A 20,716-nucleotide genomic window follows, 5' to 3' on the forward strand; every position below is an offset into this window, starting at 1 on the left:
TCCCAAATATCATCTTTATTGATACTCAAATTGTTCCATCTTTGGCCAGTGGGAGGTTCTTTAGTTTGGCTTCTGAGTCCGTTTGACCGAGGTAGTATTTGGGAGCTTCCTTGGCTTTTGTGACCGATTTATACACTTCCTTTCCAGAACCCTGGAATCAGCTCTCTTTCTTAAAAACTCTGGCTCTTTTTGGTGGAAAATGGTATTTAGAGAATATAATTGAGATGCTCATTGCTACTGTACTAATCATTGTTTTAGGCATTTTCAGTAAAAAAAGCTAGTAAATATAAATATAAGTATATTCATATATATATGTGAAATACAAGGCATATTCAGAGAAGTCTAGCTTATATCTCTGTCCTGAATATACCATATTCCCTTGGTACTTAGATGTTTTCCCACTATCTATATCTTATTGCAGAGCAAACAGCACTTTAATGAAAAGTTGTGTATATATATTTTCCATATGTTTGCTAATAGATCTTTGGAATAGATTGCTAGAAGTGAGATATATGGATTAGAGGTAAATGCATAGGTCATTTGGTAGCTATTGGCAGGTTCCCTATGGATGATCCAATTTTACATTGTCACAAGTCATGTATGAGAGTTGCTGTCCCCTTCACAGTCTCATCAACAAAGTATGTTTTCTAATCCTTTGATTTTACTAATATGATAGGTAAGAAATAGTGTTTCAGTCTCATTTCAAAAATCAACCTTATTGAGGTATAATTTATATACACTAGTCCCCCTTTTTCCAAGGGGGATATGTTTCAGGACTCCCAGTAGATGCTGAAACCACATTAGTACTGAACCATATATATATATATATATATATATATATATATATATATATATATATATATATATATATATATATATGCTTTTTTCTATACATACATACTTATGATAAAGTTTATATATATGTGTATATATATATATATATACTATGATTTTTCCCATACATACATACCTATGATAAAGTTTAATTTATAAATTGTGCACAGTAAGAGAAACAATAATAAGTAATAATAAAACAGAAAATTATAACAATATACTATAATAAAAGTTATGTGAATATGAACTATTGTACTATACTCACCTTTTCACTTTAAAGGAAGCACTTTATGGCTCCTCTTTGGCATATCTGAATTGCCAACATCACTACTCACACTTTGGGACCATTATTAAGTAAAACAAGAGTTAGTTGAACACAAGCAGTGTGATACCCTAACAGTCAATCTGATAACTGAGACGCTCCTAAGTGACTAACAGGCAGGCAGCAAATACCGTGGATACGCTGGACAAAGTGATGATTCATGTCCTGGACAGGATGGAGAGGGATGGTGAGAGATTTCATCACACTACTCAAAATGGCATGCAATTTAAAAGTTATGAATTGTTCATTTCTAGAATTTTCCATTTAATATTTTTCGATTGCAGTTGACCATGGGAAACTGAAACTGTAGAAAGTGAAATCGTGGCTAGGAGGGAACTACTGTATAATAAATGCAAACTTTAGCTGTACAGGATTCAGGTTTAGAAAAATAAATATGAGGTGTGACAATTAAGTTTGCAAACTCATCCTAGAAAAAGTGCTACATACCTCATTGCTGAATATCACTGTGGTCACCTTCCAAGTACTCCCCTTGGGAAGCTATGCACCAACATCAGCACCTAGCCCACCCTTCAAAGCAATTTTGGAACTCTTTTTCTGGAATGGCCATCAAAGCTTTTGTTGTATTACCCTTGATGTCCTGAATGTCATCAAAATATCTTCCAGTCAATATTTCCTTTATCTTCGGGTACAGAAAGAAGTCATTGGGGGCCAGCTCAGGTGAGTAGGGAGGGTGTTCCAATACAGTTATTTGTTTACTGGCTAAAAACTCCCTCACAGACAGTGCCGTGTGAGCTGGTGCATTGTTGTGATGCAAGAGCCATGAATTATTGGCAAAAAGTTCAGGTAGTTTTAGTCTAACTTTTCCACACAGCCTTTTCAGCACTTCCAAATAGTAAACTTGGTTAACTGTTTGTCCAGTTGGTACAAATTCATAATAAATAATCCCCCGATATAAAAAAATGTTAGCAACATTGTTTTGACTCTTGATTTGGATATAACATTTTTGGTCATGAAGAATTGTCTGACTTACATTGCGCACTTTGACGCTTTGTTTCAGGGTTGTATTGGTACACTCATGTTTCATCACGAGTGATAACATGGCCCAAAACATCGTTTTGCCTCTTCAAAAGGTCTTGGCAAACTTCGACGCTCCTTTGCTTTTGTTCATCGGTGAGCTCCCTCAGAACCATTTTTGCACACACCTTTCTCATGCCCAGGTTTTCAGTTAGATTTTCCTAACTGTTTCTCTGTCAATATTTATTTGGTCTGCTATGCTTCTCACAGTCAGCGACGATTTTGATGCACGATTCAATTAATTTTTGCAATGTTTCCGTCAGTTCTGCTTGTTACTGGCAGCCCTGACCTCTCTTCATCAGTGAAGCGTTCACTCCCCTCAGAAAAACGTTTACTCCATTTGTACACTGCCATTTTCTTCATGGCATTATCCCCATAAACTTGGACTAACATGTTCCTGATTTCACTTCCACTCTTGCCAAGTTTAACAAGAAATTTAATGCTTGTTCGTTGTTCTAATTGAAACTCAGACATTCTTGCGATGGCACACAGAAACACACAACAACAATAACGAATGCCACTCAGCAAGACACCACCACATGTTGACACCAACACAGCTGTGAGACACTGACATACCAACGTTATGAAACCTTACTGTACAGTGCTGCCAATGTAAGCGCATGGTGGCGAGTTCACAAACTTCATCGATAGACCTTGTACGTCTGTGTGACTACCACCCAAATCAAACACATAGAACATTTCCATCATCCCCCAAAGTTCTTCATGACCCTTTGTAGTCAGTCCTCATTCCCTACCCCACCCCTGGTCCCAGGCAACAACTAATTTGCTTTCTATGATTACAGATTGATTTTTCCTATTCTAGAATTTCAGGTAGTAGGAATCATTTGTATGTACTCTTCTGTGTCTGATTTCTTTCAATTAACACTAAGTGAAATTCATTCATGTTGTAACATGTATCAGTTGTTCATTTTTTTGAAATCTATTTTATAAATTGTATGGATATACTATAGTTGGTTTATCTATTCATCTGTTGATGGACATTTGTGTTGTTGTAAATGTTTGGCTATTTTGAGCAAAGCTGTTATGAACATTCATGTTCATGTATAAGTTTTTGAGTGGACATAGGTTTTCATTTGGGTAAACACCTTCGAGTGGAATTGCTCAGTCATATAGTAAGTGTATTCTAACTTTATAAATAACTAAAACTATTTGCCAAACTGGTTGTACTATATGTCAATCCTACCCTTAATATTTGAGAAGTTCAGTTGCTCCACATCCTTGCTATCACTTGGGCTTGGCAGTCATTTAAGTTTTAGCCATTCTAGTGCGTGAGTGGTATGTAGTTCATTGTGATTTTATTTTGCATTTTCCTGATGTCATGATGTTGGGTATCTTGTGTAGGCTTACTGGCCAATACGTCTTCTTTTATGAGGTGACTGTTTAAATCTTTTGCCCAATTTTAATTGGGTTTTAAGATTTTATTAAAAAAATATCCTGGCTGTAAGCCTTTTGTCAGTATTATGCATATATTCTCCCAGGCTGTGGCTTGCCCTTTCATTTTATAAAGAGTGATTTTGGGAGAGCAAAATTTGTAAGTTTTGATGAAGTATCACTTATTATTTTCTTTCCAGGTTTGTGCTTTCTGTGTTACATTAAAAGAAAAAAAATCTTTCCTTACCCCAAGGCCACAAAGATTTTTCTAGTATTTTCTTCTGGAAATTTTAATGTCTTAGCTTTTACATTTATTTCTGTGTACGTTGTGAGTGTCAGAGTCCATTTTTTTCATATGCATAGGCTCAGAGTCCATTTTTCTAATACACATATCCAGTTGTTGTAGCACCATTTGTTGAAAAGACTATTCTTTCCAATTGAATTAGTTTGGCACCTTTGTTGTAAACCAATTGACCACACGTTTGTTTCTAGACACTTTTTTCTGTTCCATTAATCTATATATCTATTCTTATGCCAGTACCACACTGTTTTGATTATTGTAGTTTTATAGTAATTCTTGAAATCAGGCACAGTAAGTCCTTCTATGTTATTCTTCTTTAACAAAATGGTTTAGGTGGTTCTAAGTCGTTTGCATTTCTATATAAATTTTAGAATCCATTTGCCAATTTTTACCAAAATAAAGAAAAACTTGCTTGGGTAATAGCCCGAGAGTCCAACAAGATTTCAAATTCTGTAGGTAAGAATTTGAATCTCCCAGCCCTTTTTGAGCTCCTATTACTATTACTATTGCTATTGGCTAGTCTAAACTCCCCGTTAGTTCTTTGAGTCTGACAGGTTTTTACTCTCCTCATGTTAACTCAGTATGCAGTTAAAGATTCAAGGGAACCCTGTGCAGATCTTGAAACTCTTCCTGTATAGCTCTCTCCTCTATAGCACAATGTACCACAAATTCTTGCCAGTTTAGCCTCCTTGATTGCCAGTCTTTGTCATCTTAACTTGATGAGACCACTTTGCTCTGCTTGGTTTCCCCCTCCTTATAATATAACATCGTCCCCTAAAGTGCCTTTAAGCAAAACACTGGGGTGATTGTAGGGTCCACCTTATTGTTTCTCTTCTCTCCATGATCATAGTCACGTGCCGCTTGTTCTGTGTTTGAAAATACTTGTTTCATATATTTTATACAGTTTTCTAGTTGTCAATAGTAAGAGGGCAAGTCTGGTACCAGGAATCTGTATACTTTTACTTTTTCATTTCTCTTATTACGAATATCTTTGTATACCTTTTCATAGCGCTGAAGGCCATTTTCCTTTATTTTGCTAGCCCATTTTTCTATCATGTTATTGAACATTTTCTTCTCTATTTAAATACATAGCTTTAGGAGTATTAGCCCTTTACAGTGTAAGTTGCTAAATGTTTTTTCATTTTGCATTTGTATTTTCTAATGGTATTGTTTGCTGTATGAAAGTTTCTCCATATATATATATGGATTATATATATAATCAAAATTTACCAATTAATCCAAGTTATGGAGTAATTCATCCATGTTCTCCCACAGTACTTACATGGTTTCTAAAACTCTACTTGGAAATTTTTCTGGTATGTGGCATGAGAAATATATACAGTGTTATCTTTTTTTATATAGCTCTCCTGTTAATCGAATGCTATTTATTAAAAAGTCCATTTTTCCTTACTGATTTGAGATGATGCCTATAGAATATACTAAATTTTCATAAGCAGTTGGGTCTACTGCAGGATTTTAAATTTTGTGTCATGGGTCTGTTTTATTTCACCAAAACGACAGTTTTGATATTTGAGGCTTTAGAGTAGGTGTTATGCTCAGTAGGATAAGCCTTCTCACCCTTGCTCTTTGTTTTCCTGGCTATTGTTTGTTTCTCATTCTCTCAAGTGAACTTCATAATTAACTTGTTTAATTCCAGAAGTGAGTGGAAGATGAGTGGGAGGTACTTATTTCTCAGGGGTACAGATGTTTGGGAGAGTCCCATTTCAGGAGCATTTTGAAGGTTAATTTTTCTGAAGCAGGTGTTGCATGGAAGGGTAATTGGGATAAAGGTCATTTGGGAAGTTGGAACCTGATGGAGACATTAACCTTGATGTTTTAGCAAGCTAGTATGGAAAACGCAGAGAACAGGAATCTAAAAATAACAATGAAAGAAATGATGTGTCTTATTCTTTTTGTACGAATCTGATCTTGTGTGCCCCATGGCTGCTTTTAGTGAGAACTGATTTATCCTAATTTGGGCACTTCTCATCCCATAAAACAACAGAATTGTCTGCTGCCCTTTCAAATGGGAAAAGGCACCTCTCTTCTGGTCCTAGTCAGATATGTGCACCGAACTGACTAGCCGCTAGCAGTGATGGCCTGCCGTAAGCCATCTGCACTGGGTCTAGTGGGGACATCATGATGCTTTAGCAAAAGCGCAGCCTTTGGAAGCAATCAGACCTGGGTTCAAATCTTAGCACTGCTGCTCCCTAGTTATGTGACCTTGGGAAGTCAGTTTCTTCATTTGTAAAATGAGCATATAATGCTTCCCCTGTAGGTGTTAAGTTTGTTAAATGTAAAGCGTAGCACTCTCTGCTCTCGTCCTTGTCTTTTCTTAAGTCGTCATTAAGGCAGGTGTAAGTGGAGAGGGCTAAGCTTTATTTCATGCCTTTGCCTTTCTCTGTAGTATGCCATTGGCACATCCAGAAGTTAAAGCCGTGATCTTGGCTTTATTATCACTGTGTTGTTGAATAAACTCACATTTAATTTTGTTTGGAGTTAGATTGTTGTAGAATAAAAAGAACCTTTTTTTAAAAAATTAGTTTCAGGTGTACAAAACAACATAGTGATTAGACATTACACACCTCACAGAGTGATAACCCCAAGAAATCTACTATCCATCTGACACTGTGCATAGCTATTACAATACCATTCACTATATTCCCTATGCTGTACTTTACATCCTATGAATATATGTATGTATGTATGTATGTATGTATATATATATACATATATATATATATGTGTATATATATATATATATATATATATACACACACACACACACACACACACACGTATTCATTATGGTTGACGTTCAATATTATTTTATATTAGTTTCCAGTGTATAGTGCAGTGGTTAGGCATTTATATAATTTATGAAGTGAACCCCCGGTAAGTCTAGTACCCATCTGACACCATACATAGTTTTTACAACATTATTGACTATATTCCCCATGCTATATTTCACATCCCTGTGACTATTTTGTGACTACTAATTTGAACTTCCTAATCCTTTCACCTTTCTCACCCATCTCCCCAAGCTTCTTCTCATCTAGCAACCACCTGTTTGTTCTTTGTATCTATGAGTCTATTACTGTTTGTTTGTTTATTCTGTTAGTTATATTCCATATATAAGTGAGATTATTTTGTATTTGTCTTTCTCAGCCTGACTTATTTCACTTAGCATAATACCCTCTAGATCCATCCATCCATGTTGTTACAAATGGTAAGATTTCGTTCTTTTTAATGGCAAAGTAATACTCCATTGTATAAATGTACCACAGTTTCTTTATCCAGTGGTCTATTGATGGGTATTTCAGTTGTTTCCATATCTTGGCTATTGTGAATAGCACTGCAGTAAACATAGGGGTGCATATATTTTTTCAAATTCGTGTTTTGGATTTCTTTGGATAAATACCCAGGAGCGGAATTGCTGGGTCATAAAGTAGTTCTATTTTTAATTTTTTGAGGAACTTCCATATTGTTTTCCATAGTGGCTGCACCAATTTGCAATTCCACCAACAGTGCACAGTTCCCTTTTGTCCACATCTTCGCCAACACTTGTTGTTTGTTGATTTATTGATGATAGCCATTTTGACAGGTGTCAGGAGGCATGGCTGGTGATTTTTACAAAGTTAATACAAATTCAATTCTTGAGCCTAGCCTGTGACCACTTTGCAAAATGTGCTGAGAACACCACAGCCTGCCACTGTTCACCCTGGGCCTGCAGATCCTTGAGAGTCATCCAAGAGAGGCTGTGGCACAAGTTGTAGTTCACTACCCACCTGGAAAAGCTCCCCAGGTCGTGGAAAGCCATCTGCTGCTGTAAAAGGCTTCCACAGCGTGTGGGGTGGGCGGGCACCCAGGACTGAGAGTTCCCCTGGTGATGCAGCACTAGCTCTATGAGATGGGGATCCAGGGTGTCACCAAGGTGGTGCACGTGCACAGGTTCTACCAGACCAAAGCGGCCTCAGATTTGGCACTTTGGAGGAGAGTTCAACCTAGAAAAGATGGCAACCTCCTGTAGGCTACATTTCAGGCAGGCTCCACAGAGGAAGAATGGCTGCTGTCCTTCCAGCTCTTGCCCCATAGCCACACAATAGTCTTTCCTGGTATGTCTCTGGTGCCTCTTGAGTTGTTACCCCTCCACTGGAGACCAGGTGAGTGTTTGCAAGTGAGTGAGGCAGTGTGCGGGCCCTTTAAGAGGGTGTCTGGTATTCCAGCCATCTTCCATCTCACCAGATTGGACAGATGGAGTCTTTGATGATTTTTACTGCCAGATGTTGTGAGAACCCCCATTAAACTCTGCTTCCCAGCACAGGACCCATGGGCTGGGGAGCCTGGTATGGCGCTGGAAACCCTCCCTCTTCTGGGAGGACCTCTGCCACGGAGGTGTCCCTCCCGTGTTAAACCACTATCTGTGGGTTTGGGGTCTGCCCGTTTTGCACCTCCATTCCTTCTACCAGTCTTCATGTGGTCTCTTCTTTATATCCTTAGTTATAGGGCGTCTATTCAGCTAATCTTCAAGTGATTCTTGAGGCTGATTGTTCTATAATTTATTTGTAATTTTGGTATAATCCTAGAAGGCAGTAGGCATAACATTTACCTAATCCACCATCTTGGACTTTCCTGTGTTTTTTTTTGTTGTTGTTTGTTTGTTTGTTTGATAAAACAGTATTTGTAACAAGAGCTGGCAAAGTAGAGAGTAGTAGGTAAGCCTCCTACTTTCATGGACAGTCTCCTTGAAGACATAAATCCAGGAATTTTTGCTGCTCTTCTCTCACAGAAGCAAATGGAATCCTTCCCAGATGTAGAGAAAACCAGTGCACCATTTTAGAGATCTTAGAGCTAGAATCTATAGCCAAGCTAGGGCTTGATGTCGGTTTTCTTAGACTCCAACTATAGAGATTAAAAAAAACAAAAAAAACCCTAATTTCAAATCTTACCAAATAAAACTTTTGATAAAAGGCAGTTAAGACTTTTTAGTATTGTATATAATATCTGAATCATTTTCCAAACAAATCTTGTTGAAATCATTGATTTATCCAACTTCCTGAGCACCTGTGGTGAGTAAGGCAGTACCAGGTTATAAGGACGTTAAAAAAAAATTAAGATGATGTACATGTGCTTAAGTAATCTCTAGAAAATTGAGGAGCCCAATTTGTGTATAATAAAGAAGTTCAACCTCAGTTTTATTTTGGAATCAGTTTCTGATTTCTTGATGCATAATGGAAAATAATGGGATTCTGTGTATACTAAAAAACATCAGAATACCCCAAAAATGTAGTCGATGGGTGGATAATTTCCTTAGTTTCAAAGATACCCCATGTATTTGGTAGTGGATTATATATGATAATCTTTGATCTTGAGTCTCCTTGGTATTGTTATTACAAATTAATTTCTTAATTTAAATAAATGCCTAATCAGAGGTGTTCTGTGCCCTTTACAGGTACCTACTTATAAAAAGACATATACATATTCTGCATTGTCCAAACTATTTATAATTTTTTTATTGTAGACTTTAAAAAAATAATTTGTTTTTATCAGTGCAATGTTCAATACTTTTTTGAGATTTACCCTATTGTAAAGGGTTGGGGACCCTCAAACACACACATATACACAGACACACCAAACTTTAAAACCCAAACAACTAAAACTACCTCAAGTTTGTCCATCTCTCAGCGTAAGAGCCACATCAATAACTGCTTCTGTCCCTATGTTAAATACAACTGTGGTGTGTATTTAGCCCCTTGTCACTATACACTTGTTAGAAATTCATATAAACTGTAGAGATGCCATTTCACACAGGCTACTACAAAATGTGAAGCATCATGGTTTTGTATCATATGAACTCAAAGGAATTGAACAAAAATAACAGATTATCACGACATGCAATGCCCTTCTACTTTAGGCAAGAACAAGATTATCACTGAGGTTTTTCTTTGTGTAAAATCTGTGCTCTCTACCTTAGTACTTGTGGTCTTCAGGTAATATTGTTCAATTCGTTGAATACGCAAATTAGTTCAAATTTGATTTCTTATCAGTAGACTCAAGTGTGGTCTCCTTTTGTGGCAGTGAACTGATAGGGTTAGATGAAATCTGAAATTCAAATTTAACTGGTGTTCAGTAGTTTTATTTGCTAAACATGGCAACTCAGTTGTTGGGCTTGGAAAGAGACCATTTATATAACACTCATATTTACCTATCTATGAAGTTTAGCACAGAAGTGTATCTAAAATAAATAAGCCCAAACCTGTGTGTTTATTTTATTTTTACAGACATCTGTTTGTAAACCTGTGCAGAAGCCCTAGAACAACTTACCTGTTGAGCATTTAGAACCGTTAGAATGATTAAATAATAAGGTAAACTATTCTGGGAATGAAAACACCCCCAGGATGCTTGCCTTTATCTCACCCCAGTCCATAGTGAGCTAATAGTCTCTCTGAGCTGGATTACATGACCATTTTCTGGTGTCTGGCTCAATAGGAGATTGGGTATTTCCATTGTACCTCCAACAGGTCACAACAGGAACAAAGTCTTCTTCCCTAAGTTCAAGTTCAATATTTGTCTTTTGTTAAATATTTCACAGCTATTGATTTTACATGCCCAGAATTTCTTTTATTGGATTTTGATGTCTGATTCTGTCTCTTTCATAGGAATTAAATCCAATCACACAAAGATTCAGTTTGAAATGTGTTATAATGAATTCCCCCCTTACATCTGGGTATCCAAGGCCACCAGCAATGGTATTGTTCTGTGTTATTCCCATTGTAATGCATTTACAATCCCGAATCTTTAGATCTACTGAAAGTTTAAATTGAAAGAAGCATTTCAGTACTAAGCTCTATTATCCAGTGAATTGAAGGGAAATAAGAGAATAACATTGGTGAGTGTCTAGGGTCCACACACATACAAGATGAACAAATATATTGTCTCATAATTTACTTTGAAAAGGATCTTATAATACAAAATGTTGAGTAACGAAAAGTGGTTGATAGGTACCTATGACCAGGGCTGATATCTTTAGAAAACTATCCCGTTTTCTAAATAAGGGTCAACATCACAAGTGGCCAGACTTTAATTATATGGAGAAAAAGAAGGGATAGACTGAGCACACCCCATTGCTGGGCAAGCCTCTGAATAGGAGAATTATCATTATCAAAGCCCTATCCACTCATTACATGAGGGCAATATGTGTTTTAAAGATAACAGGTTGAACATAGGAGTGTCCCTGTTTGGAGAGGGCTTCTTTTTCTTATGTGACACGTAATTCTCCTGAGAAGTCACTTGGCTGTAGTAGACTGATCCTGATCTTGGCTGGTAAACTTTATTACGTGTCAATGTAGTTTCTATAGTTGTTGCACTTGTTCAGTATATGAAAAATTTCTGCCCACAGAAACTTCTTTTGGTCGTCTTTATTATCCAGGAAGGGGTCCTTCCAGACTTTTCAGACTGTAGAGGTCCCTATATAGTGAATCAACATCTACGATTGATTGATTTAGGATCTTTCCTTTGCCTTCTTTTTTGAAAGTTTTGGTAAGCAGTGAAATGACCAAAAAACATAGGGTCAAATTTGACTCAGACTCATGAAGATCTTACACTCATCTTAGACTTTTGGAGTTTTGGATTTGATTTGTGAAGCAGTTGTATTTATGATTCTAGTTAACTGAGCTCTTACTTAGAATATATTAACTTATTACAAACTATTGAAATGCAAGTACATTTTAGAAGCATCTATGTACTGTATTCATTAAGCTACATATGTCTTCCACCTGCTGGAGGCTTATGCAAATCCCAGGGAAGGCGTTCTCTTTTTCCAGTGGTTCTTAGGATGCAGAAGCCTCATAATTTTACTGATTCTGACTTTAAGTATTTCAAATGCCATCAAGTTGAAATTTGGCAAATAGTTTCTACTCTAGATTTATAAAAACAACAACTCTCTTTTATATACTTGGGAATGCTACCTAAAATGATAGTTATGAATGTGAGAATCCATTTTTTTTGGCAAGCAGGTAAAAACCAAGCCTTTTTAGGGAGATTGCTGTTAGCACCACAATTCTGGAAAAGTTAAAGCTAAGAATGGGAATGTATTGTAAGTCCTAATCCCTTCCTCTAGCCACTTACGGTCTTGAAGATGGAAGGCAGGAACAGGGCATTTAGGGAAGGAATTTGGAGAGAGAGGAGGAGGACACAGGAGGGTACCAGGAGCTGGCTGCCATGTGGTGACTCCCTTGAATGGCCTGTGGATTGACAACTTCCATGATGATTCTTAAGAGGAAGACCACGAATGGACATATTCCTGTGGGAGAACTTTGGGAAACCACAGGGAACATTTTGAAGGAGGCTGAGGTTTTGTGTGAGTACTTAGGACATTGAGCTAGTCACAGTCACATATTGTTACTTGGACCGTTACGGTCTCCATAGGCTGGTGAAGCTGGTAAGACCTGGGGTCATTTGGATTATCCACAGATAGGCCCAGCCATCAGTACCACCTTTTGAGGGGATCCAAGCCATCTGGTGTAGTGCTGACTGGCCTGTGCAAGCCAAACAGCAGGCCAGATGAAAGCCTTTTTGCAATTAATATTACTCATCCTAAGAGTTTCCTGTCTCTACTTTTAGAATAATTATTCCCAAATTTACTTAAGCATAAAGACCATCCCAGACATTTGTTAAAATACAAATTCCAAGGCCCATCTTTTGGAGATTCTGCACATTTAGGAGACACTGATTTTAGATAGGGTTGATGTATGAAATGTCCTGGTTGGCTGGATTTTGCCTAGGATTTTGTCTAGAAATCCCAATCTCTGGGATTTGATGAGCAAGTACATCATGTTCATCTACTCATTATTTATCTTAATTTCATAGACTTTGGTACATTTTTCCTTTTAGCCTTTGTTGGGTAAGGAGTCTTAAGTTTTTCAGTCTTTCTTTCTATGCAAACTGCTTCATTCACGTGATTATTTTAGTTGCCTTTTTTCTAAGCTTCTGGCCACATGTGGATATTGAGTGTGAGGACCAGAATTGCATGCACTTTTCAAGATATGAATGAACCACTGTGCCCAGGAGGGTAAGAGCAAGTATTTACCTCTCAACCTTCACCACTTCCCGACTCTATTTCTGTATTTCAACCACACAGAATAGCTTCATCAACACCTTCTAGCCTCCGCATGGACCTTTTCTCTTGTAGTACCTTTTTCTTTCTAGGACACCAGATCCTTTCAACCTACCTACATGCAGCTAACTCCCACTTCTTTTACCTTATTTGACCCCGACCACCTAGCTATCTGTCCTTTTCCCATATACCATCACATGGTGTTATCTAGGAGACAATTCATCACATTCCATCAATTTGTCACCCTGTAAGACTATAGCTTTGTATTTCCAACAGCAAGCAAAATGCTTGGTACATAGTCTGTGTTCAGTGCATGTTTATTGAAAGGAAGAATATTTATTTTTGACATTTTCTGATGCCGTCCCACATTTGTTCCCTTCTTTGTCCCTACGGTAGGGGGCTGTGTCTATAGAGAAAGCCTTTGGACTTTCAGCAAAGCTGAAAACCCAGAACATGGTGTTTCATAGCTACATTTTGCATGACTTCTGCTGAAGGCTGAGACCTATCTCTCTATTTTATATGAAGTCACAGAGTTTTGAGAGATCCTTGTAGCTTTTTTTCCCTAACAGTATTTCACATTTTAGCTATCTTAATATTATCTATAATTTGGGAGCTTTCTCTTGTGCTTTCTTGGAGAACACTTATAGAACATCAAATGGTCCCATTTTTGTACCCAGAAAAATGTTTAGTTTTACCAGTTTTTTGTATTTAGCTTTTATACTTGTCTCTCCATGACAAAATAACAAAGCTTTTAGGAACAGAGCTCTTAAACTCATGACTAGCCATTTGGATAAGAATGAATCCAATAGGCCATATAGTGGGGCTTAGAATAGTAAGAAGGTCTATAAAAATACATCGACCAGCATTCATATCAAATAATGTTATTTTGAGAACCATGCCTTAGAAAGAAGTAGATACTTTCAGAATGTGTATGTAAGCATCTATTAAGAGCTCATCTATCAACTCAACTCAAAATCCTCACAAAGGCCTATGAGACCCGGCATGGCTTGGTGCCTGCTACTTCTCTGAACATATCTCCTACCATATTCCTTTGACTCACTTGGCTCCAGCCAAATGGGCCTCCGTCCTCTTTTGTGTTCATTCTGCCTGGACCACTTTCCTACCTCTTTTCGTTCAATCTCAACTCAAATATCACCATTTTAGTGAGTTATTCCATGGCTATTCTATATAAAAATAGAACCTTCCCCATGCTGTCAGGCACTACTGGTGTCTCTCTCAAGCTTTTTCTCTAAAGCACCTTCTGATGTAATTTGTGTTGATTTGTGCATTTGTTTCCCTGTCTTCCTTGCTAGAAAGGTAAACTGCATGAAGGCTGAGATTGGTCTGTCTTGTTCACTGCTGTCTCCTCAGATCCTAGATCAATGGCTGGCAATACGAGGTCAGTCATTATTCATTGTTCAATATTGAATTTAGTTCCTATTGCACAATATTTTAAAAGTCTGCATAATATTATTAGAAAACAGAATAGAACATGACCAAGAAAGAATAAAAATGTTATGGAATATTTACTTTCTGAACCATTGGTCTTTAGATAATTTTATTGAGATTTAAATATCTTTCATACAGTATTTGAGTCTAATACTATTAAGCTATTTTAGAAGAGAGGGAAAAATGTTCATCACAATTTATTATAGTGAGGGGCGGACAGGTGGCTCAGTTGGTTAGAGCATGAGCTCTAGGCAACGGGGCTGCAGGTTCGATTCCCACATGGGCCAGCGAGCTGCACTCTCCGCAACTAGAATGAAGTCAATGAGCTGCTGCTCAGCTCCCGGGGAGCCAGATGGCTTAGTTGGTTGGAGTGCGGGCTCTCAAACACAAGATTTGATTCCTAGACTCCCGCAAGGGATGGTGGGCTGCGCCCCTTATAACTAACAATGGCAACTGGACCTGGAGCTGCGCTGCGCTCTCCACAACTAAGATTGAACCAACAATCAACAACTTGACTTGGAAAAGCCCTGGAAGTACACACCGTTACCCAATAAAGTTCTGTTAAAAAAAAGAAAACAAACAAACAAACAAAAAAAACCTACTATAGTGAAAAAATGGAAACAATGTAAGTGTCCAATTATAAGGAGTTGCTTAAGTTAATGTATATTTGTATGTTGTATTATACAGTTAGGAGAAATATTGGCATGGAAAAATGCTTCTGATATACTCTAAAGTGTATAAAATACAATATAAATATGCAAAAAATGTGATTTCAACTTTGGGGTGTGTGTGTGTGTATATATTACATACAGACATCCTCAGAGGACTGGAAACACATCAAAACAGTAATGGAACTGAGATACAGATGGTTTAAGTACATTGTCCAAGATTGCACTTCACACTAAATGGAGGAGCTGAGAGTCAAATGTAGGCACACCGATTCTAGCCTTATCACCATCCCCTGACTGTTCTGTGTGTGCCATGCTCAGCCTGGCTAGCATCACTTCTTCTAACCAGGAGCTTCTTCAGTTCAGGGTTGGGTGTCTGTAACCCAGCACCTAGCACATGCACCAGCTCACCGTGTAGTTGAATTCGGACTAATATAACTTTGGGTCTTATATGTCTTCTCTCTGGGATACTAGGGTTAGATTTCCAGAGACATAAATAACTCCTTTAGTTTTACCTGGAAAATATGATTGAATAGTAACACTCTGCAGGCTAATATGTAGTTTTCTGTAATGACAATGAGAGAGAGTTTACCAGTATTGAGTTGATTTTTTTTTTTCTTTTCTTTTCCAGGACTGCAACTATTGCTGTTGATCAATGGGGAAAGGATTTAGCTAAAGAGCAGATCCAATAAAAACAAGCCCGATTATTCAGTTGTAAGTATATGAGTTCACACCTTGGACAACTCTTAGGTTATGGCATCAGTTTGTTTGAGGGCAAGCTCAGATAAAACATCTTCCAAAGAATCATCACTGGTAAAGTTTATTTGGATGTTTAATCGAAATACGATGTTGGTAAATATAGCCCTAGACTAGAGTCTATAATTTCAGGGAAGTAGCTTACAAGATGGTCACCATTTGTTCTGCTGCTTCCTTAAGCAGCTGGCTTGATATTCAAGATGTCCTGTTTATATACTGTCGTCTACAAGGCCAGGGAACAAAGTGAGCCAAGTGATGGATCACCTCAGCAGGCTGACTCCGCCTGTCATTCTTGGTGGCTCTAATTAAAAGACGACTAAGTCAGGGGTCTAAGGCAGGGATGACAATAGGGCAGCAGTCCCTAAAATAGCAGCAAAGGAAAATGGATGCCTTTGAGTGATTGCATGATGTCTGAATTAATGGCCAGGAAATGAGAGATTATTGCATTCTTAAAGCTAGGCTGTTGTATAACGCTTGTGGTATGCTCAAACTGTATACTTGAACTTGGGGAAATTTAAGAGAGGAATTTGTTCAGTGATTGCGTGGCTGCATTTAATGCAGATTCAAGCAGTGCTTAAACTAAGGGGAAAACACTTTCCATTATTGCTGTTTTAGTATCGATGTTTCTAAAATAAGCATGATGTTATGAAACCTATTCTGTAGACACACGTAGTCTCTAGCCAGTTGTTGACGTAGAGAAACAGCTTTTATTGCTGCTGCCTCTGTTCCTGACTTATCATAATAATATTTGGTATTTAAATGGCTGTGTTACTGTGTAAGCAAAGCTTCTGACATTGTTCTTCTTCCTTGTTCTCCTTCTTCTTTTTAAAATATATTCTCACAGCACTTCTATCTGGCAAGTCAGTGATAAGCATCCTTATTTTTCTGTGGCTGATTAGTTTAGTAGGTTAAAGCATCACACAAAAGAGGCAAAGGTCTAACGTTTGATTCCCCCATGGGACTGAGCTTCCCTGGGCTGCACTCCTAACCCCAGCCACCATCTTGTAATGGTGTCCATTTATCATGGGTGGAAACGGGAGAAAGGGTGAGGGTGGATCAGAGCAAATCCATCACCACTACCGGAAACCCAACTGATCATGCTGGCCTCACAGATTGGGGGCTGAGAGGGTCAGGGGAGTCATTTTCTGCAAACAACAGTGCGTTATGCAAATGGGGAAATTGAGGTACAGATACATCATATTGCTGAATTTTAAATATTTGGTGATTTTAATAAACTTCAAATCCACATTATTTTTCCTTACTTTTCAGTCAGTCTGAATTTTTTAGACATAACCCTAAAAAATTTGCTACTATCTGGTCTGTATCATATATGGGCACCTAATTATTTCTTAAACTATCCTTTGTTCTAAAAATAACCACCACAAATTTAATAGTTGGAAAACAGATGTCAAATAAAACTTGCTCACATATATCTTTTCACAGAGAATGGCCTACCTTAGAAGAACCTACAGGGAATAAAGGAGAAAAAAAAAGGCCAGGACATAACAGTGACTTCAAAAGGCAGATGATTTTGGCTGAGGTAGGAGACATTATATTTGGCCCGGTTTTGTTTTTACAGGACAGTTATTCTTAGAGTGGCTGACCTTTCTATTGTGGATTTCTTTTATCTTGACTAATGTTGGCTCCTTTGCTCTCTCCCCCGCCCCCATTTATTTATTTTCCTCCAACTGGTGGCACTTCCGAGAAGCACTGCTGCTCCCAGCCTTGCAGACTGTACTGTCAGGTGCTCTCAAGGGCACTTGGTGGCTGAGATCTCCACCAAACATCTCATGCACACCAAGCTCACAGTCAAGTTCAATGTAGAGGCTCCGTTGAGATGAGAAAAATCTGGGCTGCTTTCCTCATTTCATTCTGTTGAATGTGATGCTTTCCTCAGAGTTGGCCTTTTACGAACATTCACTGAATTGAATGGGAAAGGAGGCCAAGGTCTGTAAATGCTATTTATATGCTTCTCTGATGAGAGTGATTTGGCTCCTTTTCCAATGTGCTACATTCACAGATAGCCAGGGAGTCCTCTTATCAGTTCAGGCAGATTTTCACCTCTACTTCTGGCTTATTTCCTACTTATGAGTGGCCTCCATCCCTGAAGTCACCTCCTTCTACCTTGGCCACCAGCATTATCCAACTCCTAGCATGTTCCAGCCAAGGAGTACCCAGTTCTCATTGTCTAAAGATCCTGTCCCCAGACCCTTTTTCCCTGACCTTCTCTTCCCCTGACCGCCCCCAAATTCTAGCTTCTGTCCTGCATGGCAGGAAAGGTAGCTTCTGCACTTATCCCAAGCACTTTCCCCACCTACACACTCCATTCCTTCTGATAACAAAAACAGCTTATTAATTATCCCGGGAATTAGAAAAGTAGAGAGTAGACTTCCTATCTCAGGTTCAAGGAGTTTGCACAGAATCATAATTAAGAGCACAGACTCCGGAGACAGACTGCTTAGATCAAATCCATCCCTTTGTGGCTGTGTGATCTTAGACAAGTTAGTTAACCTCTCTGGCCTCCATCCGTTCATCTTTCAATGTGAATAACAGTATCTACCTCACAGGTTAATATTTGTAAAGAACTTATAACAGACTTGGAAAAGAGTAAGTGCTATGTAAGCGTTACTCAAATAATGAGAAAATTTTCCTCCTCAACCTTCCCTCTAACTACCCATAGTATTGTAATTCTGGGCAGCAGGGGGATGAGGTTATGTATTTGGAGACTAGGACCCAGGCATTAACTACCTGCAGTCCCAGACTCTGGCAAAGGTGTATTAATATTAATATCTGGCAGGCTTAGTATATTAATATTTTTCTCTGAATCAGCCCATGTGTAGACTTGGCCCTGATGTGTGACCATGACCTTCAGATCTGGGTCTGCTGGCTATGGAGCTGTCGGGTGTATGTGGGGTGAGTATGTGTGTGTGGTCTGTGAAGTGTGGGGAGCAGGGTTTAAACCAGAATTCCTCTGGGCTAAAACCCATTTTGTACTCAAGACCCTCAGAGACATTTTTAGAATGAGAGAAAGCAACTCAAGAGAACTAGAGAGAAACTCTAGAAAAGAATGTGTGTAAAAGAGTATGAATCAAGAAATAATGGGAAAATAATGCTTTTTGGAGAGAATTTAGAGACTTTAGTGACTTTCTCAGTATTAGCATGTACTCACTATATCTGTGACCTAAATATGTCCCCACTCTTGACTAATAAGCTTAAAGCAGTGCTCAAGGATATGTGTGTCAAGGGAGAGGAAAGACCAGCGTCATCAGCTCCTGTAGGGCCTGCTGTCCCTTCAGAACCTGCTTGGATTTGTTTGGAACTCCCTATGTTCCTAATTAAATCTGCTTTTCACAAGTGCCAACACACACACACACACACACACTTCCTCATCCATTTTATTGTTACCTTTCATTTTTGTTCAATAACTATATGGGATGTATGCGGGAACTACTGTGTGTATGTTTTAAAACCATTTGAAATGGTCCATATATTTAAATATAATTTCTGAATTCTGGAAGATAAGGGTGATTCTCCAATACCCATAAGAACCTGCTCAGTGCCTTACCCCTTAGGAGATGTTTAATAAATATTTATTGCATGAAATTGCTGAATATCTGAGCAGTGTGCTATCTGTTATATCATCGGTGAAGCAGGATTCTGGGTTAATAGATTTTTGTCTCCACTGGGCTACAGGTACACAGAAACGGGTTGATAGCTTTTGGTTTATGTGTGTACACAGTCTTATCATTGGTCCTGCTTTTATTGCTTACTTGTTTATTAGTATAATTTTATGAATAAGAATAAGTGAACCCACCATCCATCACAAGGGCTCAATCTTAACAATAACCTACATCTAACTTATAGTTCTCTCATCCCATCTCCCTGCTCCTTGACCCAAAGAGCAGAATCCACAATCCTGTGATACTTCATCTAAAGCAGGGGTGTCCAAACTGCGGCCCACAATCCATTTTTTATTGGCCTGCAGCAAATTCCAAAAATATATTTAGTTTACTTAAATAAACCAGGTGAGGCAATATGTACTTCACCTCTAGCGAGTGGCCCAGCTATATGTGTATTTTACCGAATATGGCCCTTGGTGAAAAACATTGAAAAAAGTTTGGACACCCCTGATCTAAAGCATGTCTCCTGGGATAGGGGTGAGGAAGAAAAAGCATTCTCATGTTCCAAACAACTGGCCCAGGAATTTCTGAAACAAGTCCATTTGTCAGTTGCAGAGAACCTGTATTTTATTCAGGCCAGTAGGGTGTCTAGTCTGATCTACTTCATCTTGGCATAGAGGGCTTGGCAGGCCTGTGATGAAAGGTGGAGGAAGGGAGGGATTTCTTTGCCTTTTGAATGAAATGTTTAACAAGATCATGATAATCTACTTTTTAAAGTTTAGAATTAAGACACTTTGTAGTAGAATATCAGAACTGATGACTATATCTTTAGGTAAAAGCTATAAAAGTTTTCCATGCAGAGGATTTGTCTTACTGACTATGGGCTAAAAGCTCTGGCCCCCATCCTTCCACTACTTTTAGCTCTTGTAGTTGTTTCTTGTGGTATGACTTCCGTATTTCTAAATAAGTATTTAGAAATGCTCTCTCCTGAGTCATCAGTTTTACTCACCACCTATTGACTCTCTACTCTGGCAGAAAAGACTTAGCTCTCTCACTCCACTCTCCAGTCTTTCCCACTAGTTTTGGTTAAATCAGAATTTCAGAGTTTATAAAATTATGACTGTCAATATTGTTGTCAGAGCCAGAGTGCGTCATCATTAGGTCTCTTCTCTCATGCAAGTTTTCATGTTCCCTGCAGTTCCTAACTTTCTTGATTTTCATGGG

The 20,716-nt window shown here is 38.3% G+C and overlaps 1 long non-coding RNA gene across 3 annotated transcripts in view; it reads left to right on the forward strand.

Annotated features, from left to right (window-relative positions):
* The window catches only part of LOC109451261 (uncharacterized), a 189,838-nt gene that overhangs the window by 4,347 nt on the left and 164,775 nt on the right, over positions 1-20,716 (forward strand). Inside the window, exons 2-5 of one of the 3 annotated variants that reach the window (XR_016019810.1) lie at positions 2,175-2,287; positions 14,313-14,398; positions 15,748-15,830; positions 17,316-17,412. This is a non-coding gene — a long non-coding RNA (uncharacterized LOC109451261). Of the gene's footprint in view, positions 1-2,174; positions 2,288-6,703; positions 14,399-15,747; positions 15,831-17,315; positions 17,413-20,716 lie in introns of those variants that run through there. The other 2 variants (XR_016019811.1, XR_016019809.1) reach the window with 2 other exon arrangements.

This window comes from Rhinolophus sinicus, chromosome 17 (genome assembly GCF_057876585.1).
Source record: "Rhinolophus sinicus isolate RSI-liver-muscle chromosome 17, RSI-T2T, whole genome shotgun sequence".
Lineage (NCBI taxonomy): Eukaryota > Metazoa > Chordata > Mammalia > Chiroptera > Rhinolophidae > Rhinolophus > Rhinolophus sinicus.